At 41.0% G+C, this 11,490-nt stretch overlaps 1 pseudogene; it reads left to right on the top strand.

Moving 5' to 3' along the window:
• Positions 1–4,942: 4,942 nt before the first annotated feature.
• On the top strand, positions 4,943–6,498 carry LOC132403673 (eukaryotic translation initiation factor 4E transporter-like; annotated as a pseudogene).
• The last annotated feature ends 4,992 nt before the right edge of the window (positions 6,499–11,490 follow it).

Raw genomic sequence — 11,490 nt, forward strand, 5'->3', positions numbered from 1 at the left:
AAATCTAACCCTGGAAGCAACTCCTCATTGCTTGTTCTGATTGCTTTTCTTCCTAGCCACTCTTTTTGACATTATTGTTAGCTGATGCATTCTTCATTGAAACTTGTCAAAATGAAAACAGCCATACTTACAGACTCACTTTTCAATTACTTATTCAAAAATGGCAAATATGTTGGCCCCAAACATTAACTTTTATTCCTCTCCATAGATGCTGCCTGACTTGCTGAGTTTCTCCAGCATTTTGTTTGTGTTACTCAAATAAAGTTATGGCTGTGTACTTGTATATGGAGCATCAGGACAAAAATCTCTGAATTGAAGTTGGTTAACTGGATTTATTTGGAGTGTCAATATTAATATATGATTGGTTAATTGTTTAGTTTTTTTATGATTTAGACCACAATATTATTAACTTTCAGTTTAAATACTTAATGTTTCTCTTTGAACTGCATAGCATTGTGGAACTATCCTTCTGAGATGATTTATGTCCCTTAGCATCTGCAGTTTAAATAAATTAATGTCTGCTGATACATAACATTGTAATGAGTAATTTATTTCACAGACTTCTGCTGGGAAATATAAATAGCCAGAGAAAAGATGTTTGCAGTTTGAATTTATTGACCATCTTTCATATCTAGACACATCTGAGAATTTTCTTTCTGACGCAAACCAAGTCAGCGTTATGGGGTAACGAGCTGCTTAGGATGAGAATGAAGATATTGCATAAAACTTGCTCAGTCAAGCAGTATTCAGATAGTTTTGTATTAAACTCCTTTAGGCAGCTGACTGGGTTTTGCTGAGGATATCAGATATGTAGCTGATGTTATCAGATACATAACTGAGACATTCAAATTCATAATCTTACTTGGCTTAAACTCTGGTTTCCTCTTAATTTATTAATCATGGCGACAGCTGTGCTCTGTTGATGTGGTGCTATATTTAGATTCAGAAGGAAAACATCACTAATCAAAGTTCCTCATCTTGACCAATGCTAAATGGCCTCTGCTGAAGGTGCTTGGACAGGTATAGGTAAAGGCCGTTTCAAAATTTAGTGTTCACACTTAATCATATTGCTCACTAATTGTCATTACTGCAGCTCATGATAAATGATGGTAGAGATGGTGAAGGCTACCAGACATCAGTAGAAGTTGAATCAGCATGTGGCTCATTCCTTTGGGAGTGTGGAACAAGCTGTCAACATGATTTGGTAATAATGAGAAGAACTGCTAGCAATGCTGTTAATAAAAATACCCTAAGTTCAAAAATGTATTTGATTAAAATGCACATTTTCATCACACCTATATAACACTTTATAAAACTTTTTGCTGTGAGATGCTGCTTAGGGAGATGTTTCATTTCTTTGCAATGTGCTGACCTTTAGATAAGTTTGTGAGTGCCAAAAATACTTCTGAGATCCTGATGTCTATAAGAAAAACAAAAATCATACGGATATAATGTTATAATTCCATAAAGGGCATTCTTAAAATGGTGCTGCGAGCTGGGGTTATGAGTGGTGTAGCAGAGGATGACATGGAGTTTATGCATTTATTTATCACAGTGTCTTTATGACTTTATTTTGTGCAAGCTCCTCACAAAGAGATTCTCTCATGTGGAGACTGTGAGTCAAAGCACAGTCCCAATGCCATATTTAAGTTTGCTGACAACAGCTCTGTCATTGGCTTAATCAGAGGTGGTGACAAATCAGCACATAGGAGGGAGACTGAAAATTTGGCTGAGTGGTGTCACAACAACAACCTCTTACTCAATATCAGCAAGACCAAGAAATTGATTGTTGACTTCAGGAGGAGGAAACCAGAGATCCATGAGCCAGTCCTCATCAGGAACAGTGGTGGAGAGGGTTAATAACTTCAATCTCCTCCATGTTATCATTTCAGAAGATCTGTCCTGGGCCAGCGTGTAGGTCCAATTATGAAGAAAGCATGACAGTACTTCTATTTCCTTTGAAGTTTACATCTAAAACTTTGACATATTCTCTAGATGTGTGCTGGAGAGTATATTGACTGGTTGCATTACAGCTTGGTATGGAGACACCAATGCCCTTGAGTGGAAAATCCTACTTATGTAGTGGATACAGCCCAGTCCATCATAGATAAAGCCCTCCCCACCAATGAGCACATCGACACAAACCATCGTTGCAGGAAAGCAGTATCCACCATCAAGGACCATGACCACCCGGGACATGCTCTTTTACTGCTGCTGCTGTCAGGAAGAAGGTACAGGAGCCTCAGGACGCACACTGTATTCATGTACATTTTGACCCCTACGGGTTGCAGTCCAAATTGCCTGTGTGTTATGCACTGAACGTAATGTGAGAGGGCATTCTGAATAGATGACTTACAAACAAAAAAAACAGCAGCACGTTCATTCCTCACCTCTCTGTCTCTTGTGTATGTTATTCATGTCCACTCAACTTCCCAATACATAACAACTGGCGACGAGGTAACAAATCCTCATGCGGTATTTATTGCTTTGTTCCCTTCCACAAGAAAAGTCTGTGTAACTCTGGCCGTGTACTGCTGTGTAACGTGGGTGAGTGAAAAGAAAACAGCCGCAGGAAGTGTAGTGAGTGAAGAATACAAGGGGAAACAATGAGAATGGGACAGTTAAATAAAGCAAATAAGAGAGGGAGGGAGAGAGAGATGGATAGGACAAGTTAACTTTTCTGGGACGTCATTGTGTTTGAAAATGGTGACAATGTTTGGAAATATGGGTCAGTATGACAAAATGACAGAACAATAGAGTTCATATACTGAAAGATTTGAATATTTTGCACTAGCAAATCTAATTTCAGGTGACATTCATGTCCCGACTTTTCTATGGAGTTAAAGTCATAAAGGACCTCGATTCACCTAAACCTTTGATTTTTGCTGAGAGGCAGACAAAAGAAAATCTGTAGATGCTGGAAATCCAAGCAACACACACAAAATGCTGGAGGAACTCAGCAGACCAGGCAGCAACTATGGAAAAGAGTACAGTCAACTTTTCGGGCTGATGCCCTTCAGCAGGACTGGAAGAAAAAAGATAAGGAGCAGAGTTCAAAGGTGGGAGGAGGGACAAGAGAAACACAGGCAACACAAACTGGTTGATTTCCTGAACTTCCAGTAATGCACAACCCCCCCCATCACTATTTCCCATCTCCTTTTCCCTCTCTCAGTTTATCCCCTTGCCTCCCTCTTGTGCTCCTCCCCACTTTTCTTCCTTCCATGGCCTTCTGTCCTCTCCTGTTGGATTCCCCCTACTCCAGCCCTGTACCTCTTTCACCGGGTAACTTCCCAGCTCTTTACTTCATCTCTCCCCCTCCCACTTTCACCTATTACATTGTGTTTCTCCCTCCCCTCCTCCTCATCTTTTTTTTTCTCCAGTCTTGCTGAAGGATCTCGGCCTGAAACGTCGACTGTACTCTTTTCCATAGATGCTGCCTGACCTGCTAAGTTCCTCCAGCCTTTTGTATATATTGCTTATTATTGCTGAGAGGTTTACATTTCATAATAGGAATCAAGAGGAAGATGAGTCCATGTCACAGTTTGTGGAGGAGCTGAAGCAATTGTCTGGACATTGTTTTTGGGCAGTCACTGAATAACACATTATAAACTCCTATGTGGTCTGTGTACTGAGGTAATTCAGAAAAGAATGCTGGTATAAGGATTTAGATTGCTGAAGTTGTGGCAGAAAGGGACATATTGAACTTGCAGGTTAAACTAAAAAGACACCATCAACAAAAAACACTAAAAATGAATGAAGATTTTTGGAAAAAACAGAAAGAAATATGTGAGCACAGCTGCATACCAAGGGCAGACTGAGTGACTCTCACTCTTGCTGTGCATGTTTTATCTTTTCAGTACAGAAAGCGGGCCATTAGGTGACTTCAAAGCTGGATGAGTGTGGCACGTGGCCAAGTGGTTAGGGAGTTCGACTAATGAACTCACTAACCGAAGGTCATGAGTTCAAGCCCAGCCGAGGCAGCGTGTGTGTCCTTGAGCAAGACACTTAACCGCACAATTCTCCAGTCTACCCAGCTGAAAAATGCTGGGGGTCAACCTTGCAATAGACTGGCATCCTATCGGGGGCGGGTGTCTCATACTCTTAGTCGCAACCGGCATAAGCACCGGCCTGATGAGGCTTGACTTTGACAGCTAGATGGCGCCACATTGTGATACATTGAGATACAGGTGGACACTAGCTGCAACATCGCTGGTGTCAGATGGCACAAGATTGATTTTAAAGACTGGTGAGGTTGTTCCAGTGGGAGGAGTAGAACATATTACAGTGGAGACTAATGGACAGAGAGACAAACTTACACTGTATATTGTTAAAGGTAGTTATCCTGAAATTCTAGATCGGTTGTGGTTGGGACAGATCAAACTGAACTGGCACAAAGTGCACCTGATTGGATGGAGCACTGGTCTACAAGAGGTATTGAAGAAACATGCAGGTACTCAATGAAGAACTGGACAGTATGTAAGGAATTAAGCTGTCTCTTAACCTGGGTTCTTAGCGGGGTGGTGGAGGTGGCTGATGAGCCTCAGTGGCAGCATGGATAAAAAAGAATGGAATGAAGAAAAAGAACAATTAAATGATATAAAAAAAGTGTGACATGAAGAAACCATATAGATATTCCAAAGAAGTAAAAGAGTACCCATATGCAAAGCAAAGACCAGCATATCTCTTGGAAAAATTTGACAGTGAAGTCATCTGCGACCTTGAAAATTGGTCCTTGTATTCCAGTTCTGGCAGGAATTTGCCATTGGATGGAACTAAGAAGGTCTATACTTCAGATTTGGAGAGAACAGTTCTCAAATGAAGAATTGCAGATCCATGAGAGAGTAAAGGAATGTTGTACTCAATCCTTACTTCTGAAGCTTTGGCAGTAACTGTCATGTGACCTATCCTTCCAATAGTTGACAATCTGAAAGCTCATTGGAAAATGAAGAGAATGTCAATTGGGTTGTGTTGCCAGCAGAGAAGTGGAAATAGGCACATAATAATATCAAGAACTTTTAATTGGGATGCGAGAGACAAAGACCTGACTGACAGAGATGCTAAGGAAGGAAGGAAGGAAGACTACAAAGAAAAGTGGTTTATGAGAGAGTCTGGTGACGTCAAATGCATTTTTGGTGAGTGGAGTGGATGTGAAGCGGAACCAGAATAGTTTTCTGCTGGCCCCATTCAGCCATCAGAAACAACAGAGCTAATATTCTTTGATGATAAAGTGCTTTTGGAGGATCTAAGATTGGCAAAGAGATGGCAAAAGTGATCAGAAACTCTTAAAGAATGAGTAGATACAATGGTGCTGCCTAAGCAGAGATATGTACAGATTCTGCATCAGAAGCTGACTAAGAAATTCCCCGGGAAGCAGTACTACCTGAATTATCACTGGAGGATTTTTACTTCAATAAGTTCTTCAATATGGAGAAAAGTATACTTGGACTAGCATCGATGATTGAATTGGTGCTTGGTGAATGCCAGTGTCAATCAACTGCTTCGTCAATGGTTTGCAACAAACTTAAGTAGATCAGGTAGTCACTCCAGTAGGCCATGGCCTATCCCACATGAAGAACTTGAGAGACTTGCTGGTCTGGAGCAGAGGATTCCAATACTTGTCAAACAGTTTGGAAACAAGTTTGATCCCATTCCATCAGGAGAAAATAATGAGATTTTAAAAAAGAAGATTTATATTTTAGAAATACTGCGTAAAGCAAATGTAGATGTGAAACCACTGCTGTCCAGTCTCTCTGACAACAAGGAAAAACTAATGGAGAGTTGACAGACTGGAGTAGTTTTCATCTGTTGAAGAGGTGCAATCAGAACTGAAAGGTGTGAAAACAGAATCTGAGATGAAGCGTGCCACTCTCTTCATGGTGGAACATCCAGACGAGACTCTAACTGCATCTTCTGGTCCTAAGACAAGTACCAAAAAGAGAGACACAGATATGACTGCTTTCAATAAGCTACTTAACAGTATGAAAGCAAGTGGAAAAGAAAAGGGAATGAAAATATGTGTGGATTGAGTTGCCAGTGGAGAAATCAATGTCGGCACATAATAACATCAAAAGCCTTTAGTCGGATGGCAAAGACAAAGATTTACCTTTGCAATCAATATGACCAGAAATTCTACCATCCTCAGTAATGCGGCCTCCACACCCAGATATTCTAGGTGACTTGCCTTGCAGTCAAAATCATCATATGCCAGTCCTTAATCAGCAAGGTCATTTGTCCCCCATCACCTGTGCTTTCTGAGGAGTCCCCTACGGACAATGCTGTATCCAAGCCAAGACCTATACATACACCACAAAAAGATAAAATGACTTTGGCATTTGTACTGTCACAGGAATAGGCAGATGCCAGGCAGAGTGAATCATTAGTTTACTGACTAACCCTCAACAAATAGAGCAGAATAATCTCAGGATTATTTTTGAAGATAGAGCTAGTCTACCCTCTTTCCCTAGTTTAGAGAAAAAGCATGTTTTTGTGGTTGGCTGAATTTGGTAATGACAAATAAGTAGTTCAACAGCTAATCTGTGTATAGGAAGAGGAGAGATAGGTAGTGGATTCAAGTATATGTTAATCCTGATAGACTGCTGTTGAGCTACCCTGTGTGTTACATACTGAACGTAATGTGAGATGGCATTCCGGGGAGATGACCCACAGTCCCAGTACAGTCATTAACCCCTCAACTATCAGGCGCTTGAATCAGTAGAGATAACTTCACTCACCCTTCACTGAACTGTTCCCGCAAACTATGGACTTACTTTCAAGGACTCTTCATCTCTTGGGATTGATATTATTATTTATTTACTATTGCTATATTCTTTCTTTCCTTTGTATTTGTACAGTTTATTGTCTTTTGCACATTAGATGCTTGTCTATCTTGTTGAGTGCAGTCTGTCATTCATTCTATTATGCTTCTAGGATTTACAGAGTATGCCTGCAAGAAAATGTATCTCAGGGTTGTATATAATGTCATAAATTTACCTTGAACTTTGAACTTTGGAATATTTAGGAGACCCAGCTGAGTATTTACTCTACAAGAGCTAATCACATTCTGTTAACCTACTGAAACTAACCTTCACTGATTCATGTCAATATGCAATTCTTAGAGCGGAAATGCGCAATAAATTCTAACGTTGGTGAAGTATTGGCACGGAGAGTACTGATGAGGTATATGAAGTCAAAGAATTTAGGACCCCATTTCAATGATACAAATCTGAATATTGTAGTTAAAAACATGGACTGAAGTAGAGAACCAGCATTGTTGTGTGCTCAGGAGGTCACCAAGAACCTTACACATATGATGAAAATTAATAGAAACAGGGATAATCTCCAAAACATCTGACACTTTCTGCAACTCTCAGGTTCGCAAGCTAAGCCATTGAATGTGGAATCTGATAGCTGTTCCTGGCGTATCTTCATAGAGCCGTGCCTGGCAGAGGAATGGAAATCGTGGAAGCTTATGGTGTCTTCCCTCTTACTCTCCACTTTCACCGCGTTCTGTGTCCTCGTAGCTTAACTGAGCTCCTTCAACTCACATGACTATATTTTTGTGCCTTTCTCCTTTACAAGAATCAGAAAATATTACCTGTCCAGGTTGCTCCAGCTGAGCAGTCAAAATAGAAAAGAATGCACAGAGTCAATTCATCTACTGCTAACATTCATCAGTCCAGGTATGGCATCATACCAGGTATGAAAGCATGCTAAGTCAAAAGTGGACTAAAACTGGACCAGAGAAGCTATGTCATTTGTGTGCCAGCTCTCCATGGTCTAGCTTGTGTGCCAGTTTTGTTCTGGAATCAGAATCTCAAGAATCAGAATCAGATTTATTATCACTAATACTGTAGACCACAAGAAATTTGCTGATTTGTGGCAGAAGCAAATAAAAATCTATAAATTAAAGAAATAAGCATTGTGCAATAAAACAAATAATGAGGTAGCATTTATGGATCATTCAGAAATCTGATGGTGGAGAGCAAGAAGCTGTTCCTAAACAAGTGAGTGTGGGTCTTCAGGCTCCTGTATTTGATGATAGAAATGAGAAGAGGGCATGTGGACTGATGGATTTCAGGAATATTGAGCACCAACTGAGAATGATCTGGTAACTCACATTATGCTGCCAGTACTAAACCCAATGAGTGTTACAGACTTTGACACAGGTATTGCTTTTCTGGGACTGTGCCTCTGATTGGATGGGGTGAGTATTAGGAGCCCATAATTAGTGTTGTTATGAAAGTACCACAGCTCTGAGGGGCGGAAGGGGCGGGAGCAGCCCCCTCCTTCCGGAGAATCGCAAGAGCACTATTAATTCGGGTCTCGGACCCAGGCAAATGAGAGACAATGTAATGGTTTTGGCCATTGCTCTTAGAGACACCTGTGCTGAGGGCATAACCCTGCTACGTGACAGCTACCACGGATGTGGACACCCTCGGGCAATGTGGGGGTGGGGATTGCATCACCCTACTTTGATGGACATCTACAACTCTGCAAGTCAAGATAAAAGGGGACTGCAGAAGGCAATACCCCCGAGAGACGCACCAGAAGGACTCGATCGCTCAACGCTCCCGTGATAGCTGGAAGCCAGTCAAAAGCCACGTGCGCTCCGTAACTGCCTGGGGAGCGGGTGGCTGATAATACCGAGAAAGACTTCGAACAAATAACAGGGAAACAATGCTCCCCTGATTCAATGGAGTTGCTTTGTCAAAGACCCGGGCCAGTTTTGTCGTTTCTCCTCACTCTCTCTGAAACACGTGAAACCCAGCGATTCCCCAAAAAGACTGAAGCCTGCAGACTTCTGAGTGACTTTTATATTCCCAACGGACAATATATTATCCCCTAGACAACAGTCGAGATTATTTCTTAATGATGATTATTGCTATACCCGTGCTTTAGATTGAGTTTTGCCGATGTATATGTTCTGAATGTTTGTATTAACCTCACTTTTGTGCCCCCTTTTATGAATAAAACCGTTCAAAAATAGTGCCATCAGACTCCAACTGACCTCTCTATCTTTGCTGGTGAGTTATCCAGTTACGGGATACGTAACAGTGTCTACCCAAGGCCATCTGCAGCTTGCTCCATGCCAAGGGAAAGCAACCATCTACCAGCTGAGCTACAGCCACAGAGACCGCACATTAAAGATATGGTAGTGTGGTCAGAAGCATGTGAGAAGCAGGCACGGTGAATGTGCAAAAGGTGATTAATATTGACTATTTGATCCAGACTGGATGCATAAAAATAAGTACTGTCAAGAGACTGAAAAAAATACCTAGCACTTGTGATTTTGATTTCATTGGATACACCAAAGAATGTAGGTATCAAATTTGCCCCATTGATGCTGTTTTGGATTGGCAAGGATCAATGTGATGTCATAGTCTCACAGAGCTGTCATTTAGGAAAGTTTCTGCATTTGGATGCTCTCTCCCCTCGATGCTGTCTGAGAATGTGCCAGAATGCTGGCTCTTGGGCAAGGTTTAATCGATGCGGTTTGTGGATTGGGCTCTGTAGTTCATGCGATGATGTCTATCTGGTGTTTGGTCGCTCCTTTTTTTTGTTACTATTTTGGACAATTTTGACCGTTGCTTGCAGACAACGAACTGAGCTGAACTGAATATGGACTCTTTCAATTTTGTGTTTATCTTCTTTGCTTTTTGCTCTTTGTTTTGTTGCCTATTGCATGATTTGTTTTTTATTGCATGTGTGGGGGGGGGGGGTAGGAAGTTGATGTTTTCCTTTTAATGGGTTCCATAGTTTTCTTTGTTTTGTGGCTGGCTGTGGGAAAGATTAATCTCATGGTTGTATACTGCACACAGATTTTTACAATAAAAGTACTTTGAACCTTTGATTTAGAAGGGAGTGCAGAGGAGATTTACAAGGATGTTGCCCAGATTGGAGAGCATGCCTTATGAGAACAGGTTGCATGAACTTGGAGCAATGGAGGATGAGAGGTGGCCTGATGGAGGTGTATAAGATGATGAGGGGCTTTGATCATGTGGATAGCCAGACACTTTTTTCTCAAGGCTGAAATGGCTAACATGAGGGGGTATAGTTTTTAGGTGCTTAGAAGTAGGCACGAGGGGGATGTCAGAGGTAAGTTTTTCACACAGAGAGTAACGGATGCATGGAATGCATCGTCAGCGAATGTGGTAGAGGCGGATACAATAGGGTTCTTTAAGTGACACTTAGATAGGTACATAGAGCTTAGAAAAATAGAGGGCTATGTGGTAGGGAAATTCTGGGCAGTTTCTAGAGTAGGTTACATGGTCAGCACAACATTGTGGGCCGAAGGGCCTGTAATGTGCAGTAGATTTCAATGTTTCTATGTTTCAAGTCTGAAGTGAGACTTGGGAATCTTTTTCATTAGAACTACCACATCATATACAATTAATTCAGGAGTTGCTTGAGTGCAAACATTTGCTTTTTTGAAATACAATTGTAATACAAACTGTGTGGAGTCTAGGAAATAAAAATTGGATGACTGCTGAGACCAAGTAGGGTCCTTGGATCACTCTGTCATTGTTCCTGGACGTTCTCTTCTGCTTGGATGAAACTGTAATAACATGACCCAATACCGCCAAATCCCAGGAGCAAGCACAAACAAGAGAAGTTCTGCAGATGCTGGAAATCCAAAGCAACACACACAAAATACTGGAGGAATTCAGCAGGCCAAACAGCACTAATTGAAAAGAGTACAGTTGACATTTTGGGCTGAGACCCTTCAGCAGGACTGGAGAAAAAAGGATGAGGAATAGGTTTAAAAGATCTCCATATTCAAAGGATTATTTTTCTTGAAACTTACTTTGGGGAAGTAGATAAAATGTGCTGGCTGCTGTAGGAGGGGAAATGGCATAGATGATTGGTTGGCAGTTCAGAAAGCTCTGAATACGTTGACATGATACATCACCATTGCTTTAATCCCGCTGTTCACCACCAATGCATTGCACAACCCATTAATATCATAGCTCATCATGTACAGTAGGAAGAATATTTTGCATGCAATTTAATGCATTTGAAAAGCATGTTAAATTAATGTGTTCATTTTATTATAATTTGTTTTCATGTTAAGTTTATACAGTGACAATTAGTTAATGAATATTTATTTGCTTGCTTTGGACTTTCATAATTTGTGCAGAAGGGAGCATTTGATGATCAATAGCAGAGTTGACACCGTGAGAATGGTGTCACTATAAGGGTTTAAGGTTTCTGTTTATTTCCTCTCACTCATGGTGAAAGGGCATCAAACAGAGATGGAACATCAATCAAAGAACAGTGCAGCACAGGAACAAACCCTTCACCTACAATGTTGTACCAATCTTAGTGTCAACTGCCCAATAAACTGATTCATTCTGCCTACATCATGTCCTTAACCTTTCCTGTCCTTAACTTCCCAGTTCAGCTGTTAAGTGTGTACAAGTCATAGTTGCCTTTGCTTCTCTTTGCAGTCTAGTTTGAGGTTTCTCCTTGGCTTTCTGCATGTTATATTTT

Source organism: Hypanus sabinus, chromosome 2 (genome assembly GCF_030144855.1).
Source record: "Hypanus sabinus isolate sHypSab1 chromosome 2, sHypSab1.hap1, whole genome shotgun sequence".
NCBI lineage: Eukaryota > Metazoa > Chordata > Chondrichthyes > Myliobatiformes > Dasyatidae > Hypanus > Hypanus sabinus.